The following is a 20360-nucleotide window of genomic DNA, read 5'->3' as shown; positions in this document are numbered from 1 at the left end:
TCTGGATTACTTTTGTCAAATATTGGGTATAGCAGTGTGAAGCAGAGGCTGCTCTATTACATTTATGTTGTTATTTTTGCTTGAAATCACAACTTTCCCAGTAACTTCGTTTCCAACCTTGCCAATAGACAGCAACCTGATGCAACCCCCCTCCCCTACCCAAACACACTCTTATAACAGAATTACTGAATTGCACAATAACTTTAACAACATAAAAGAATGCTTATGCATTGAGGATTTCATATGACATAACATGCTAAGAGCTTGTCATATTGTGTTGTATGATCTTCTGTGATAGAATCATAAACTGTTGCTTGTCATAGTGTAATACTCAATACCTATCATTATACATGACAAATATTTAATATAATGGGATAGGTGGACCTTGTCATAAATTACATAATATCCACTCAACCTGGAGACCATGACAGTAGAAAGCCTTCATTAGCATTATATGCTCACACGGGAAAGGAAACTGTTTCATTATGAAACAATGGATGTCTAATGACCATTTAAATTGGTCAGATTATAAAGATTAGAGATGTACTTGGCATCAGAATTTCATCCTCTTGAAACCAACAATTATGGTACAATTTGCTACAGTTAGAGAAACACTGAACAAAAGAGGTCACACAGAATTCCTGTGTTTAAGACACAACCTTTAGCAGTATTCTAACTAGATTGTTCATATGTTATGTCTTGTTTTGCAGTGACTGGAATTGATGGGGGTTGGGGGAAGAGGGTGCTGGATGATAGACTTTCCGTTAGGGAAATTTTCCTTAAGGGATCATCTAATAAGTCATGGAGTAAAAATATCCAATTAAACACTTGTATTCTCATGGAAGAGGGGGCATTAGGTGTGGGGTAAGAATCAGGTGGTGGACCATACAACCATTACCCTGCTTATGAACACTGTAAGCATTTCTTCCAAGGGCTGTAATCCGGATATGGAAATCCCTAAAAAGGCTGATCTCAGGACTGAATAATTCCAGTTTACCTAATGATTAGAAAAAACAAAATGCATTTGGTCATCAGTTAAAATGTTATTATTAATGTAAATTGTCATCACCCGGTCTTCAAGTAGCAGCATTCTATCATGTAACATTGTCAAACACAGAACACAGAGCTATACACATATGGTATGCTACTGTAGTTTCAAAATAAATTACTCAGTTATAATTATAATAACAATGAAAAGAAACTAATACAACTAGAATACAAATCTATAGACTGTACACGATGAGTTCAAGGTCTCACAATGCTTCCCACAGTGTACAGCTCCACCTAATACCAAACTAATTGGAATATAAAGATACATTAATTTGAAATTGAGACAAGCATTGTATATTCAATACAAACTTTAAGCAATACCAATAGCAATCCACAGTTTGGTTTATATTCAATTGAGAAACAAGAGTTATAACAAAGCCACCCTGAAAAAAAATGGAGCCTGAAGAAAACATGATGAAGGATTCTGGTCACATAATTAAGGAACCGATGGTTCACTGTGCTGTCTATACAGTAGCTTGATGAATTTGAAGGACTTCTGAAATGATGACATTGTACTTTAATTGATTGAGTTAAAGTTCATATTTTTATATCTGCAGAATTTGATATATACTGTTATTTCATAACATTTTGTTCTGTGCAGTCCTGGTGTGAGAGGGTGGGGGTTGGGTGTTGGCTACAGTTGTCAGCTAAGTGCCCAGTGAAATACGTGATAAAGAATGATATACTTTAACATTGGATAAACAAAGACTTAAACAATTGGATCTGGTGACACAATTGGCATGGAACTGTGCCTGGCTCTTAATGTCACTGGTTTTGTGTACACCTTATTTGAATAATGCTTCTTTAGCCTCACAGGATGTGATTGTGGATCTTAGAACTGGTGTGCGACAGTTAATTAGTAGTTTGGAGAAAAATATCAAAGAATTAAGGGAGAATCAAACCCAGCCACCATCTTCAGCTGATATGATAGACATCTTTGAGATGAATATCAAAGGTGGAGGTGATTTGCATTGTACTGTCCAATTACGTTTTGAATCATATTTTTCTAACATTTAAGCAAATGCTTAAACCAGTCAACTCAACCATACTACAGTAAATAAACATCATAACAAACAAAGTACATTAAAGTTCAGATTATATTCATAGTTGCTAGACCTATGAGTGACATACCTAAATTGATCAAGGTTTTGTTGTTTGTTTGATGGAGTGTTCATTACAAATCCCTCTAACACATAGCTCAGCAATACAGACTGAGTTGACTTCTTTAATGTTTCTACATCATTTTAGAATATCTAAACTGGTATTTCGAGTTTTTGGTTTTAATCTGAAGAAAATAAATACCTTAACAGAAGACATATTTGTAGGTAACCCAAACTACTTTCATAGAAACCAACAAGTGGTCTTCCAGTCTGACCATTCTGGGAGTGTCAGGAGTTCTAGAAGACTTTATTCATTTGAGTCTCAGGAGGCAATTTTTATTTCAGTTTGGTAAATGGTAAAATGTACCAGAGGGTGTTTAGGCAGCTATTGTGTCATGGCAAGCTCATTTCAAACATACCAAGTACTGGATTAATCCAGCAAGAATCCGATCATTTTAATGTCCTTACTAGGGAATAATTCTGTCAGTTGTATTTTGAGTGGATGAGTTAAAACTTTATATAAAATTCTTTTAGTGAGAGTGAATGGAGAAACAATAGTATTCCTTAATCTACAATGCTATCCATAAAATCTACCAGAGGTTGTTGAAACATTACTATCACTGTTCTACACTAACCATTATTGTGATTACCATCACATATGGAGGAAATATCAGCTGATGAAACATTCATTTTCCTTCTCAGCACAGTGTGAAAGCTTCCATCAAAACTAAACTACAGGGGGAATAGGTGATCCCCTAATAGTTGGCTTCAGGATAATTCAAGTTAACCTAATGAAGAGAAAAGGATATGATGTGAATGAAAATTAAGTCTTAATGATAGGATATATTGAGAATGTCAGTCAGAAATAGATACATGTATGTCTCTGGCTAACTACCCTGTATACATGGACATTCACAGAGAAAAAATCCAGTGGAAGGAAGGTACACTTCAGATTCCAATAACCAGGTAAGTGTAAAAACAATTAACCAGTAAACCATCAAACTTGAACCGGACTCTCCGTTGTTTAGTGGAAGTGGCATACAAAGGTGTTGTGAAGTGATGTAAATGAGCTCTCAAAGGAGAGTCAAACCTCACACAACCCAACCATGCATGGTTTGGGCTTGACTGAGAAATTTGTGAGATTTCGCATCCTTCTTTCCTACTGAGGACAGAATGTCTTTTGAATTCCACTCATCGGGAGATAATTGTATCTAATTTAGTGTGTCAGCTTTGGTGGATGGGTGTTTTTATATAATTTTTCTTCATTTAATGGCACAAGGACCCTGGAGACTGCATTGACCTAGTTAAACCACTCTGGGGGGTCTCTTTCCAGATTTAAGATCACCAAAGGTTTATAGAGTACCCTGTTCAGCTGGTCAATAGCTATCCAATATGGCCAGTTCTTTCCACAAATTTGGCAGATGAAGACACTTGTAACCTCAAAATTTTGAGTTGAAATAGTTATCAGATAAAAAGTCAAACTTGTGAAATTTCCCTATTAAGCCACCGTACTCAAGTCGGTGAAGTTAGAACAATTTTGAGACCAATTAGATTCCTTAAAACCAACTGCAGTGACTGGCTCAGCAAGTGACAATTCTGTATTGACAGCTATATATATTAGTAGGAAGTATTTCCAATTGTGTTCTCTGTTTATAGTGGCTGGACTTACAAGGGTACTGCAAAGCTCTCCAAATCTTCAGTATTTTCACATAGTTTTTAGAAACTGCTAGCAATTTAAAGCACATGAGGATATGTCAGGAATAGAAATACTTAATCTAATTTTGCCCTGTGGAATATATATATCTGAGCCCTAGCCGGGTGCTTCTGAAGAGCCCTGTAACAACTCTGAGACTTCTTGTCCTCTTCTACTAAGTTTAAAGCATGTAAATACATATTAGAGAGAAAAATAGAAATTCTATGAAGTATACGGTAAATCTAAGCCCTGGTAGGAGTCCCTGGGACTTCGGCTGAGGCATTTTCACTTGTCAGATATTTTAATGTTCGCTGACAGCGATTTTGAGGCCCTAGTGTAGCCCATGGAGGGGTGGCAAGTGCTAACCACCCTAATGGATGCCAGTGCATATATCTTTGAATGCCCTCTAAGGGCAGGTCCAAGCTATTTGCACTGTGACGTACGGGACATTTCAGAGACTTAAATGTGTCTAAAAGTTATAAAAAATCTATTTTCCAGAAACTTTTTGAGGTTTTCATATTTTTTATTGCTGCTACTTTATTACAAACTCATGACGATTTCCTACACTTGCTTTAATTAGGTCCCATCTTAATTAATGTACAGTGTGACGTACAGGACCAGAGAATTTTGTGTTTTTTTTTACTAAAGAGCAAAGCTGAAATCCCTCTGAGATTAGGAGGGCAGTGATCAAGCTGTTATAACTAGTGAATAGCCTAACCTTCCAAGGACTAAGCTGAGACATATTAGAAAAAAATATGAAGCCATTCCAGTTCAGTGATTACACAAATGAAAATTGTCCTGTGACGTACGGGACATGTGACGTACGGGACAATTTGTCCAAATAAAAATTGACTATGAAAACTCATATTTTTATTCCTGAATATACCATAACAAGCTGATTTCTACATAAAAAACATTAATTTGGATATGGCAAAACAATGTCATAGATAATTTCATGCCATATTTCCTTCTTTCGGGGATCGAAAAGAGCAGTGACTGTACTTGTGAGATCATTCCACTACATAAAACATGGAATGCGTAAAGTATAAATCTACTCTACACATTCATCAAATACTCATAACATCAATTTTAGCTTTGTTAGACCACAAATGATCCAAGATGCAAAGTTTTGAAACAAAACTGATTTGGTATATATACTGTACAACACTGTATCATACTCCCCACTATTGACCCTCAAGTTGAAATATGATCCATCCCATTCAAAACATACCAAAATGTCCACAGTAACGTCCACATAATGTCCATCTATGAAACTAGTACAACAAAGAAACTCTATAGACCTAATACTGGTTACCAGACCAAATACTCATAATATCAATTCTAGCTTTGTTAGAGCACATATGATTCAAGATGCAAAGTTTTGATACAAACCTGTTTCGGTACATACTCTACAACACCGTATCATACTCCCCACTATTGACCCTCAAGTTGAAATATGATCCATCCCATTCAAAACATATCAAAATGTCCACAGTAACGTCCACATAATGTCCATCTATGAACTAGTACAACAAAGAAAACTCTATAGACCTAATACTGGTTACCAGACCAAAATTGTTTTTTTTTACCCCACTTGACTATACTCATAACATCAATTCTAGCTTTGTTAGAGCACAAATGATTCAAGATGCAAAGTTTTGAAACAAAACTGTTTCGGTATATACTGTACAACACTGTATCATACTCCCCACTATTGACCCTCAAGTTGAAATATGATCCATCCCATTCAAAACATACCAAAATGTCCATGTATCGTCCACATAATGTCCATCTATGAAACTAGTACAACAAAGAAAACTCTATAGACCTAATACTGATTATTGAACAAACTCATGAGTGATTGTCCTCTGCAAAAATTGGGCAACAAAAGTCTACACTTGTAAACTAAAAATCTCAATGTCTTCTATCTAAGTTCAGGACACAAGAACATTGTGGCACAGTAATCATAGTCACACTTCACAATAGGCCTACGAAATGTTGAAATGCAAACTCAACATTCTTGAAGTCGTCCTCATTCAATGTCAATGTTGAATAGCATTGTAGATGATTCTGTATCCCACGCACACATGCAATTGACTTCTCGATAGTTTTTTGAACAACACCTGGGCTGTTGGTGGTCATTGGTCAATAGTTTATTAGAAGCCATGATGTGCTCTTCAGGCATGCCGGGATTATAAGTTGCAACTACCATATTTCAACAAAATAAATTTGTAAGCATTGGAAGGTTTCCAGTAGAGGTCCCCATTGGAGCCCATGCATGTTTATTATGTATAAATACAGGTTTTCCCCCACACTATGTCCCATACGTCACATTTTGTCCTGTACGTCACATTTTTAATTTGGATAATTAGATTTGCTGTGAATATTATTTTAACTTTTTGGGGATGGATTTTGTTGAACAATGTTCTTAATTAGAACTTTACAGAATATCACCAAAAAAAATTGTTCGTCCATATCAAAACTTGAAAAAAAGAGCTGAAAATTATGACGTACGGGACATCAGTATTTGGACACTAGCTAATTAGCATATTTAATTGATGAACCTCCAAACATAATATGTCAAAATAATTGGAAGGAAGGGTGTATCATGTCCCACATAACTTATATTCAATAAGTTCATATTGCTGGCAGGGAAATAGGATTCCAAATGTCCCGTACGTCACACTGCAATTTGAATTCATGCAAATTAGCCGGCTGTAATTGTTCGAATAGGCAAAACAATTAAAAAAAATTATGAAAATCTGAAACTTCAATAATTCAGCTTTTACACGACACCACATTTAGGGTGCTTCAGTCAAGTTTGAAATTTGGCTTCTAGGGATACAATAGCTTGGACCTACCCCTAAATGTGTTTATTTTAAACAGTATTTAGCTCTCAAATACTGTATGCAAGGAAGAAATGTTATAATGACATGATATTGACAGAGACTGGCAGAGAAATTTAACTTCCTTAACCATGCTTGCTAGCCGGTGACCGGACAACTCCCCCCTGGACAATTACCCCCCGGACAATTACCCCCCAGACAACTCCCCCCTGGACAATTACCCCCCGGACAATTCCCACCCAGACAATTCCCACCCGGACAGTTCCCACCCCAGACAATTCCCCCCCCCCCGGACAATTCCCATCCCGGACGACTTCCCCCCGGACAATTACCCCCCGGTCAATAACCCCCCCGGACAATTCCCACCCAGACAATTCCCACCCCGGACAGTTCCCACCCCAGACAATTCCCTCCCGGACAATTCCCATCCCGGACGACTTCCCCCCGGACAATTACCCCCCGGTCAATAACCCTCCCGGACAATTTCCCTCCGGACTATCCCCTCCCCCCCGGACAATTTCCCCCGGACAATTGCTATGGCGCGAGAAAGCGGAATATATACGTACAAATATATATATGCTGCACTTGCGAAATACATACATGGTTAACTTCAAAAATACATTTTAGACATATTTGTTTACACATATATATTCCCTGAAAATTATATTTATTCCCTTAAAGTATATATTTATATATTCTCCAGGCGTACAGAAAGTATTTTCTTAATAACAAATATGTATTCTGTGCAAAAATATATATTCTCTTATAGTAAATATTCTGTCAAAAATATATATTCTCTAACACAAAAAATATTTTTTCTCTGCCAAGAATATATTTATTCTCTAAGAGAAAAAAAAAAGGTATTCTCTAAAGAAATATATATATCCTTTTCAAAAAGTATGTCAATTCTCTGACCGAAAAATATTTTTCTCTAACAAAATATATAAATTCTGTGACAGAAAATATATATATTCTATAGAAAAAGTTTTTGTCTGTACAAAAATAAATGTTTATTCTTTGTAGGAAATAATATATATTCTCTAATAACAAAGTTCTATTCTGTGCAAAAAAATATATTCTGTAAGAAAAATATATATGCTAAACAAAGTACGGTGCTCTGTAAGTGCCAACTGAGATGTTTTGATGTTCAGTAACTTCAGTGACCAGCTTATTCATCATATTGCTGTTTTCTTCACATCCACTTTCTTTCTGTTGATGTATAGAGTCCTTGCAGAAGTGCAACAAATTATTGAAAGACTGTGGTTAGAGAAGAGCAAATAGCGGAATATATGCTAAGTCTTAGCCTAGTGTAAGTAATAAGTATGCTGTTTAGAGTAGTCTAACGTTAACATCACACTACCAACTATCCTACTAACGCGCTATATCTGGACGCCATGATTGCAGTACTGCTGCTATACGTATATGTTACCTATGTTATACCAGGGAGCTGCTACTCTAACAGCTCCCTGGTTATATGATATGTTAATGGGACTGTTAAGCCGGCTAGATACAGTAGGCTATGCTGTCGATCGTATCGTCGTAATATCATATGCAATGTGATGTCGCAAAACCACTAACTTTGAACTGCATTTCGGTTCTGAGCAAGAAAGTGCATTGTACTTGCACACTTATTGCCAATATAATGAATAAGCTGTTCACTGAAGTTACTGAAACACCAACATCTCAGTTGGCACTTACAGAGCTCCGTACTTTGTTCAGCATATATATATTTCTTACAGAATTTTTTTTTTTGCACAGAATAGAAAGGCCTACCTGACATGTCAATAAAACATTGTATCCTAATTCACAAGTAATATGAGGCATAGCTTCGGCTTTTGTCCACAAACTTTCAGTTCTGTTACCAAATTGTTGACCCTTATTATGGCCAGTAATAAAAGACGAAACTTTGAATTCATCGGGGGTGTTGAAGAAATTGGGAGGGTGGCTGATCATTGTAGTACTTTGCTGCTAAATGATCAGAACAACCCAGATGGCTTGAAGAAATAAAGGAGGAAATTCAAAAAGAGTGGGCTCAACTCAAGTCTCAAGTCAGTGGCAAAAATATTCCATTTGGTCCCCTATCCCAGCTTGTAATCCAGGAAGGCTACAACTATCCTCTGTTGTCTGAATTATTTAAAGTAATGGTACACCTTTTGCACGCAAAGTAAGGCTTCCAAGCGGCAGGTTTAAGCAAATGCAAGTATGTTGGAGTTTACAGTTTTTGAGTTTTAGATTCTACGGATGCCCATAAGCTCATTTACAATGCCAATAGCCCCCTATTCGTACGAGGCGTAACGCACATGTTATCTGATAGGCTGGTCGGTGGGAGATACTGTAGCTTATAAACAAGGTTTCCACAACTTGGCGTCTGGCGACTCAAAATGACCTTTGATCTCAATAAAATATTGTACTGAACGTGTAACAACTACATACTAAATACTTGAGATATCGTGTTTACAAGGTTTACACTATTTGACCCCTGGTGAACCCAAATGACCTTTGACCTCCACATTAAACTAGAGGCTTTTGCTCCTAAATGTGGTCCCCTTCTTACGAACTTAAATATGATATTGGTTTAAGCTTACATCCTTGAGATATCGTCTTTACAAGGTTTTTACTATTTGGCCCCTGTGACTCAAAATGATCTTTGACCTACCCACAAAACAAAAGGGTTCTTCTACCCAATGTGTTTCTCATATACACCAATATTAGATTGGTCAAAGCTTCACTTCCTGAGATATCGTATTTACAAGCGAGGCGTTACACCCCCCCCCCCCAACACACACGCATACGCGCATACACACTCTCCGCCCGCATGAATGCATAGGTTACGATTGTCATCGAAACCAAAACTGAAATCTCTTGTTGCACACCCTCATTTTTACTGGAATAATAAATAGCCTTAACCCCGCCTACATCGGCTGTCAATCAATCGTCGAAATTTCCGAGGAAGGGGATTGTCCGGGGGAAATTGTCCGGGGGGAAATTGTCCGGGGGGAAATTGTCCGGGGGGCAATTGTCATGGGTGGGAATTGTCCGGAGTGGGAATTGTCCGGGGGGCAATTGTCAGGGTTGGCAATTGTCCGGGTGGGAATTGTCCGGGGGGGCAATTGTCAGGGTTGGGAATTGTCCGGGGGGCAATTGTCCGAGGGGGAATCGTCCGGGGGGTAATCGTCCGGGGGGAAATCGTCCAGGGGGGAATTGTCCGGGAACCTGCTAGCCAGCAGTTTGGTGAATCAAGTCACAACAAACCAGATTTACTTCATTCTTACCATTCCTATGAAACTCTGTGCATCAAGAAGTGTAGGATACCAAAAGAAGCTTGATAGGTGCATACTGTAGGTCCTGCTCTCCTCTACCCAGTACGGTCTGCGTCTTCATATTCACTAGAGGGTTTCTTCCTACGGTTAAATGATTACATCATGGAGCCGTTAGAACTTCAGTGACTTCTTAATCAAAAGTGAAACACTAACATGAAATCAAATTAGTTGTTCAGAAATTTCAGACGACTTCAGAAACAAAAGGATACTCACAACAAAGAAAAACCCATGGTAGCAGTTCCACTTTGATCCAATGATTGATCTTTTTAATTTAGTGATTATGCAGTATTACAGTGTTTGGTTTCTGCAGGTGTTTGAAAGTTCTTAGAAAATTTTGCATTCAGATAGCACAGTGACACTACAGCAGTCTTTGTGGACAATCAACTTCACATGTTAGCTGTAAAAGACCCCTACACTTTTAGTAAGTAATAATGTAAAAGTGATATTGAAGCTAAAGATACGTCAATTGATAGGAAATGAGCATTATCAGCACAAATCCCGGAAATTATGGATATGTTCCAATAATGGGTTGTCTTGGATCAGTAAGGGTAGTGTTAACTTGTTAAGCACTGCAGTATTTTGAGAGGGGTGCTATAGCCCCTTCTGAGTATTTTGGGTGACACAAACAACAATAATGCTTGTATATGATATGGAATATTGAATCTCAATCTCTGGAAAACCTTGCAGTTCATTTGACCTTACTCAATGGCAGGTCAGCACTTAAATCCACAATTCCCAGGAGAGGAAACAACTCCAGAGTACTTTAAGAGTTGCTGTTTATGACTAAATTTAACTAAAACCTTTCGGACAGTTGGATGATCTCGCAAGTGTAGAACACTACTTCAATAAACTAATATGATCCAAGTATTCTGAGGGAGGAAAACCTCCCATTCAACTTGTAACCCACATTGTTAAGCTTTTAAGCTTTATGGAAGACTTCCTCCACTTTGTACTTTTGTGGCAAACAAATAAATAAATAAACACTGTAACAGACTAGCATCACCATATATCAGCAATTCCTACATTGTGCTGAGCCTAGGTCACGCTTTATGCTGGCATTGCGCCAGTATTGAATATTATAACTAGAACCATTGAACTAGTAGGCATAAGTTAGGCTGCACTTTAAATATGACTAGAGAAGACCTAAGCCATAACTTCAACGTTATGATGTCCCTGTCCTTGTATAAAAGTTGTGGGTACAGTACATAGCTTAACACAATATTAAAATTGAAAGGAACAAAAGACATACGTGGGATTTCTTCTTTGACAATTGCAATATTCTAGTCCTGTTTCTGTCAGTATATTCACCATCTGGAATATATTGCAATATCTTAACATTTAGTAAGCCAATACTGTTGCTTCGAGGAATCACACAAAACAAACAGGGTAGTACAAGCATACAGTACAACCGTTCTTGAAACACTGCTTTACCCTGTGTCGTGGGTTGTTTAGATTTTGAAAATGAGACTTGTTTCCATTGGCCACGAGGGAAATTCCCCTCTTTTTCAGATAAATAGCAATTTACAACAAAATGGCAAATTCGTTAGATCTAAATGTGAGGACTTAAACGATATGCTGCACAATTTAAATTTATCATTTGCATCTCGACAATTTTCTGGTAATGATGAGTTAATAGAATCCTGTGCAGCAGCTTGAAAATGTTTAGGCCTTATAGGTTTTATGGAAAAGATAACAAATACTTATAAGTTATTACACTGCAACTCAACAAATGACAATTTAGACGGCCTCTTGACAATTCACAACATATTTTTACTATGATGGTCGTGTCTTTCCAGTAAAGCAAAGATAAGAGGCTAGTGTAAGTTCCAAAGAAAAAGGCGTACTATCGACTAGCGAAATCTATCGTGATAGTATTGCGTCACTACAAGTGTCATCAAGACAGCAAGATACTTAGCATTTTCAGGATATTGTTTTACTACAAGCTTGGAAAGAAGTCAATTATTTATAATTTCTAAAAACTTTTGAAATTACGACATGAAAGTATTTTGGTATTTCAACATTAATGAAAAAAAATCCAAATTATACACTTGGATAGAAGGGAAGGTGGGAGGCAATGTTCCATTCAGCTGAGAAGAATGCCACTTCTACGGGTGCACAACCCTCCCCGCCCCTTACGTTTTTTTCAAAAACATTGTTCATAGGCAAAACTGCATGGTGCATGGAGCCAAATTTTAGACCTAAATTGGTAGTCTAATTATGCCTCGGAGTTCACCAGTTAACAGCAATTTTCGAAAAGAATTCAGGGGACGGGGCTACTGAGGTTTGCCTTCAACAAGCCAACGACCACACCTCCTCCGTTTTTAAATTCTTCTTTCCACTCTGGCCTTTCCATAATAGTGTAGGCTCTACCTAAGTCAGTTGGGATCTGCTCCCCCCCCCCCCCCAGTTGAAATCCTATATTAACAATGGGGTTGAGAAGGGGTCTTATTCTCCTAGTCCTGCGAACCGATTTCAAGTATAGTAGACAACCTATACATGTGGTACATGGCTTCATGTAGGAAACATGATATAATGTGTACCTCTTTGTCAGGCATTATTGTGTATAGGAATAATAACTGGACTGGCAACATATCCACCCAACGGTTATTTACCGAGTAACTGGACTAGAGCAAGACTGTATTTTCTGATTTTTCATGCAATTATACAATAGTGATTTTAACATCGGTCAGTACAATGTGCCTTTAAACTTCACACTTATATTCTTTAGCACAACCTTAAGTTTAGACATAAATTATAGTCTAACCAGGCCCAGAATTGTTGTCAGTCGGATGGAATTGCATTCAACTACTCCACAGCAACACCATCATAATTTTCGCCACCTATAGTGTGACCATAAAGGTTCATTCCCCTTCCTAAATCGATCGTGAGAACGTTGGAATGTGAACCCACGTTACTGGGTACTAAACCATACAGGAGAGTCGATCCGTTTACAGGATTGGAGAGGCAAACTTACCGATACAGCCCCTCAATGAATGCACATGCACTTAATCAGAAATATACACAAATTAGCCACAAGATGTACCTCCTCTATATATGTTCCACACCTTTCCGTATATCTATATGTAGACATGTGACAAATCACTTGATTGGCGAAGGAAGGTATCAAAATATGAATGGGTTGGGAGGGAGTCGGGATAGGCTTCCCAATTAAGCAAACAATACACATTTTGTCATTACTGCGACCCACATGGAACACTGAAAATTTTCAAAATTTTCATATTCTTTTCTATTCTTGAAAATCAAGTTTGTCTTAAAATTGCCATCTGTAATTTAACCCGAGATTCTTAACATTAAACTAATTTATCTCAAAATGTCTTCGATTTATTTCAACCTCTTCTTTAATTCCCTTCATGTAAAATGTCGAACTATTTTTGTTTTAAACTTTCGCCTTTTTACTCGAAAGTTTTTAGATCAAAATGTCGACTTATCATCTAAAAATACTAGCGTTTTATCTAAAACTTGTACGTTGCTCTCGAAATTGCCATTACATTTCTCGAAATCAATTTTTTTTCTCATATAAATTTCAACTATTATCTCAAAAAATAAACTTTTCTTGATGAGGATGGTACTAAGTAAAATGGGGGGAAAGGGGAGGGGGGTGGGGGCTACATGAATTGACTACTAACATTATTGGTGAATGTCGACATAGTATTTTGATTTGAGCAATTATGAGGTACGTGAAAAGACAAACATCGTATGATTGCCTGACACTCTCTTTGTCGTTGCAAAGATTCAGCTGAATAATCCAGCACTGATATGAAATGGAATTCTTTACAAAGATGGTTGGGGAGAGGAGGGGATGAAAAGAGTTGTGTAGTTACATTTATTCTAATAATTTCATGATGAGGATCAATTGTTTATTTGTAAACAAATATGTAATTTGACACAGACACGTTTTGTCTGCACGATGTGTCTGCAAGATGTGTATGACTGAACAAGTGTGTTCTTTTTTATTGTTATTCCATGTAGGTTTTAATATTCATTAAACATGTACTTGTTCAAATCATTTGAAACAGACGGTATTCAAACGTTTGTGTTTATAGTTTTGTAACGTTGACATCGGTCCACTGTATACAAGCACAGTCAACCAAAATGATGAAGAGAACTTTCTGTGTTGTTTCTTGAAAATCACTTTATTTCTCAAATTTGTACAGATGATTATTCTTAATTGGTGAGTCGAAGAACAGCAAGACGGATTTACAGTGTCTCAGTGTATAAAACGGTTTCAACCTTGAGTAACTGCTCAAGAGTAACACTGAGCCTGGAAACCTAGCAATGACCTATGATGAGCATGTAATAATAACGTATACCTGAGTAAATACATTCACTGGTATCTGAGAAAGTGTCTCACCAGCACAGCTACTCGCGAGTAAGTAGAGTATACTAGATAACAATAAGCAGTGTTCTCCCCAGTTCATATACCACAGTTGCTCTTGAGAAAGTATCCTATGAGCAGGTTTCTAGTATGCAGCTAAACATTGAGAAGACAACTGAGCAAACGTCTCAGGAGTAGATTTCTCATAAGTGAGAAAATATAATTTGAGTAGTTCTCTCACTAATTTGAGTAGAGGACCAGCGAGTAGATTTCTCATGAGTAGGTAAACGATGAGAAAATATATTTGAGTAGTTATCTCACGAGTAGATGACCAGTGAGTAGATTTCTCATGAGTAGGTAAACGATGAGAAAATATAATTGAGTAGTTCTCTCACGAGTAGATGTCTCGGGAGTAGATAACTAATGAGCAGGGGACCAGCGAGTAGATTACTCATGAGTAGGTACACGATGAGAAAAATATATTTTGAGTATATGGCTGGCTAACTATTGAGAAGGTATTTGGCGAGTAAATCAATCGCGAGAGAGACAACCGTTCACGTGGTATATAATGTAAGGAATTTGATTAAAAGTATTCCACGTTCGCTAGATCGTAAATTAACAGTCTTTCCCAAAATCTAACAGACAAATAACTACCAAATCATGGCTAACGATCGTTTTATAATTGACAACCAACATGTATCATCATGAACTTGTTTACTATATACCCCACTTGCGTTCAATGGCTACGTGACTCTCAGTGGCCTATAACACAATAACGGGTCAACATATCGTTCCTTATTTTCTTAATTAACACTTTGGTCCCTACATATATTCTGACCCAAATTACTTGATACACAAATAATTACTTAATAACACATTTCTTAGCTCGCTACGTTACGACAAAGCGCTGCTTCGAACACAGTACCTAACGTTGCAGTATATTAACCAGCCTATCGAACCTAGCCCTTCGTTAAATTCTCAAACTAAGTTTACTCTAAATAACACAACCGTTTCGTGTCCCAAACTAATTTACGGATCATTGCAACAATTTGTAAGCAATAGGTCATTAATTTTACAGCTAAACGTGTCCTTGATCAAGTAATTAAACTTATAAGGCCCAATTTACCTATAATTCCGACAACTTACATGTATACGTCTTAACCGCTTGCGTTCTTTCGTTCGACTCCCTAACACATGTGTAAAATCAATACAGGTATGTACGGTAATTTTCCATGGAATTTCCGTTATAACAATACACAGGAAGCAACGGGTGATGCAATCAGCTGTTCAGTGATTGGCTAGAAGCCTCTCGCACGAGTATATGCAAATGGACTGGGGTCAATAAACTTTGCCTAAGAAGTTCACCGGCTTATTCCGGTATAGATAAAGATAAAAACATAGAAATAATAAACAAACATAGTGAATATAAATTTTCGCTACAGTTTGTTTATGCATCCACTAGCAGATATTAGAGTGGGGGAATGTGTAAATAAAATGTTTATGGCCCACATTGTAACCGTTGGTGTTTTGTAGGGGGCGGACTTACCCCCTACCGCTAATGGACAATGTCAATGACAGCTTCATCTACTTCATAGAGGTTGTTTTGTATTATTTACTTCCTCGACCCCTTCCTTACTACATATCCAATTGACGTCAGTTGTTAAACTGTCTGTTTCCACCGGGCATGTATACCGTTACGTAAATTTACTTCTATTGGCGCCAACATGTCTGTTATAAATCTCAAACATCACCCGCGAAAAGCTACGAAACACCTGTATATGAATATCGGTGACTCGCGCTATTGAATACCTGTTTACATACAGGCGCGTATCCAGGATTTTCAAACCCGGGGGCGCGAATTACTATCTAAGCGGAGCGCCACCATCGGTTGGCGAGCAGCGTACAAGAAAATTTCTTGTTTTGAAACCCCCCAGATCACCGAAAACGGCACTTCTCGGGCTTGAAATGACCAACCAGATGTACACTTTTTGCCTGAGAACCAAGTATTTCCTAATAGTTTTTTTTTCCATCCATAACCTTTTTGAAGATTGTCAACCCGGCACACATCATGTTCGACCTGATCGCATCTCCTGTGGGTCTTTGCTTTTGTAGGTGATTCTACGTCGCGGCCCACAATACCCGTCAGCCCCACTTTTCAAGGTTTTAAGCCCCATATTTGTTCAGAATTTGAAAATTCACATTTCTCGTGAATAAACTCATTTCAAAACATACCCATAATCTTGTACAAATTTCATCTATGGACAACCAATATAGAAAAAAACTTCCTTCAACCCCTAACAGACCGGTCAAAATTGCACGAGAAGAGGGAACTGTGATGTAGAATGTTGGTCAGAAATTTTCGAAAATTCAGACACAGTTAATTTATTGGTGTACAAATATTAAAACCTGTTATAACGGCTATTTTAAAACTTGGTTGAAGGAAATGAAAAAATAGCAGATATTTCCGAAACCAAACACTACACACATAGGCGTAGGAGGCGCGGCGGCATTGGCGGAGCTAGGGGTATTGGTCAGGAGTGGCGAGAATGGTCTGAAGGGGCGCTTTCGACACTATCTAAGCGGAGCGCCACCACTGGTTGGCGCGTAGCGTACAGACAATTTTTGAGTAAAGATACTCCCTAGATCGCAGGAAATGACCCTTTCCGGGCCTGGCTAATTTGCAGATAAACGAAGAGTAAGGTGTCATCGCCAAATTACACCAACAAAATGTGACAAATGTCAATAAGTAAATGAGAGCGCAATAAAAAATTCAATAATATAGAATAATTAAAAAGTGGTAAAGAGCTGAAAAAGGCGCCAGCAGTCCATTTGAGTCCGTCAGGGGGGGGGGGGGGCATCCGCCCCCCTGACCATATGGACGCTCCGCCACTGCGCGGCGGGGGTGCAGGCCCTAATTCGCCATTACTAATGTAAAAGAGAGTTTTGACATAATTGGACCTCCATGCTTTTTATACATCTACATGAGACATGTCGTTGTTTACATTAGCATCCCGCGGTATACTGCGCAATTTTAACGTACCGTACGGTACATGATGGCATGCGATGTAATAATCGATGCTTGCTTATATGATATTGACATGAACACGTTGAACAAGTTTTAAAAAGTTTTGGTTATTTTTTCAGGCAAGTCGGACAGTTTTGAGGCTTTTCATCCTGGAACGCCATTTTCATGCTCACTGATATGATGTGATATCTGCTGTTTGCGTTACAAATTCGAACAGGCGCGTAGCGAGGAATTTGCCAAGGGAGGGGCGAAGCCTGTAGGCAAATTATCTAAGCGTAGCGCCACCATAGGTTGGCGCGAAGCGTACATGAAAATTTTGGCCGAAAATGCCTCCCAGGTCGCTGGAAATTGCACTACCCAGGACCATTTGTTAGCGCGAAGCGTACAAGCAAATTGTGGCCGAAACGGTCTCCCAGATCGCTGGAAATGACACTTCCCAGGCCTTGTAAGTTGCCTCTAAGCACTTTCTATTTTGAAATTACTTAGCGATATCATTTAAAAAATGCTGAATGGGGGGGGGGGCGGGCGGTCGCCCCATCCCAAAATGCGTCATGTTCCCCGACGACACGATCGAGTTCGAGACCAGCCACAGTTGGTTTCATAGCACAATTCTACACACGCGTTATGATAGACCATATATAGTATATATATATATCATTAGTGAGAGAGGAAAATGGAAACGTCAAAAAATGGAGTTGTCGGTGTAAGGGGTAAGGTGAGTCACACTTTTACGAAATCATTGATCCGTCACTGGCTACCCTTCAGCGCTCTAATGCTGTCACTGTTCCTATTTCTCTTCCCGGTGTCTTCGCGTTTTGCTTTTACTCCCTCTTTTTCTCCTTTTTCTCTCTTTCTTCTTTTTCTTTTCCCTTCCTTCCTCTCCTTCTCCTCTATTTTCCCCTCTTTTTTTCCTTTTTTCTTCTCTTTTTTTCTCTTCTCTTTTTCTTACCCGGGGGGCGCGCGCCCCAACGCCCCCCCCCCTGGATACGCACCTGACATATATAGTATCTATCACTGACACTGACAATGAATGGTTAAGTGTTATATTAGTGGAGTTGCAGAGTACGTAGACTATTCGTGGGAGTTGTGTGTTACCATTGGCTTGTTATTAAGATGGATTATTTAATGGAGAGGAACCGCTGTTAATAGCTAAACAGTAATTATTGATCAGTGAGATAATTTGACGGTATGGTATAGAGGCATAGGCTAGGATGTGTACAAAGGTCAGGCCAAACATAGGTAGGCTATAGGCTAGACTAGTTATAAAGTTCGGCTATGTTAGAAATCTCAAACATCACCCGAGAAAAGCTAGAATTCATATACTTTTAGCGGGAGGACATGCTTAGCAATCTAACCGATAAATAATAAAAATCTTAGCCTAGTTGTTGACTGATTATCAGATAAGTCCATGTTAAAGCATATCTAAACTATAAAGGAATTGAATAAAATACAATAGAGACACTGAGTTTTCTTTAGGAATCTTAAATTAAGCAAAGAATAAAACCTGCGACTAACATTCTCGGTGAGCTGATGCCTATCCTTTACTTTGAAAACAATTACTTCATACTAGCTAAGAAAAGGTAGCCATAGACAAACTGTAGAAACTTTTTTATCCATTCAAAAGTCTTAAATCACACAAAAAAAATTGTTCAACTCAATTTTAATCGTACATAACATAGCCTTATAGGCATTAATACAAGTCAATCTATAATATTCCACACATAGTAGTGTAATCACCAAACTTACTAAATCTACCAGGTCGGAAATTTGAGCCAATTTTGTGAGAAACCTGTAGTTTGTACCGAGCAGGCTGACTAAAATAATGTTATTTAATAACTGATTATTAGTTGAATGACATAACTCCTGCAAATACACCTGACACTTTATGTGGAATATAGGTTTGTTAAATACTGTATAGGGCCTAGAGCTTTGAGCCGCTATAAAAACAGGTTTCCAATTTAAGTTTAATAATAATAAAATGCAATAAATAGTTATTAAAAAGAAATCTTTCGTCCATGTCTTTCCAGCAGCAACTAGATCTTGGTGTTCTACTCACAACTGGTTTTGTCTTAATTTTGCCCACTTAATTATAAAAGCCGTAATTCATTTCCAAGCCAACAGACTTAGGGCTACTTGATATTTATTTTTTTTTTTTTATTGAAATTGCGCCACTTCTTTTACGCTGCTGCAACGTTCGCCAGAGCCGTACCTCTAACGTTCGTTTTAAAAGGCGCCATCCTCTTATTAAACTTTTAATTAACTGATTTATCTCTCGTGTTTGTAAATCGATATTTACACCCTCTAAACTCCATAGTAACAGAATATATTTCATTAAGATCCAATCAACCTAATTAGACTTAAAAGTAATAATTAATTAGTATAATTAAACCCTCAAGGATATGAAGTGTTCAAGATAACAATAGTATTTGTAAACAAATATAAAAAGCGGATGGTACTATTTAATTGGAAGAAATGATAACGTTTATAAAGTTAAGATCATAAGCGTTACCCAATTTAGGAATATCTACATGCGCAAACAAAGAAAATTGTTACATTTAAAAAAAAAATCCACTAGAAGTTATGTCACACTCAAACCGTAACTTAGAAATGAATTTGATAACTAAACACAGATAGACATCATCTTTTACACAAATCGTATTAATTGGAAATAATTATAATTCAAGCAGAATAGTAGGATTTGGATCAATTTATTAAATAATTTGTATATTAAAATTTGAGTTTAAACCTCATCAACCTTCTCTCTTAAAACTTGAATTTGACTCATCTACATCTGCTTCTTTAAATTGCATTTCAATTATAAGAAACAACCTATTGATTTAAATATAATTCTTCCAAATCTCCTTAAACTTCATAAAAGCCTGGTATTAGTTAAATTGGAAGTTTCCTTTTCATAATTCCTCTCACATTAGTGACTAATATTGTCATTTAAATTACAGTTTTCTTCTGTTCTAAATTAAAACACAAATACA

General features: G+C 37.6%; 1 protein-coding gene across 1 annotated transcript in view; it reads left to right on the top strand.

Annotated features, from left to right (window-relative positions):
- The window catches only part of LOC139985115 (NLR family CARD domain-containing protein 4-like), a 373980-nt gene that overhangs the window by 31067 nt on the left and 322553 nt on the right, over positions 1-20360 (top strand). The window lies entirely within an intron of this gene.

The sequence above is a fragment of the Apostichopus japonicus genome, chromosome 17, assembly GCF_037975245.1.
Source record: "Apostichopus japonicus isolate 1M-3 chromosome 17, ASM3797524v1, whole genome shotgun sequence".
NCBI classification, from domain to species: Eukaryota; Metazoa; Echinodermata; class Holothuroidea; order Aspidochirotida; family Stichopodidae; genus Apostichopus; species Apostichopus japonicus.
The sequence above is the reverse complement of the archived record's forward strand: the minus strand, read 5'-3'. Positions and strand labels throughout refer to the sequence as shown.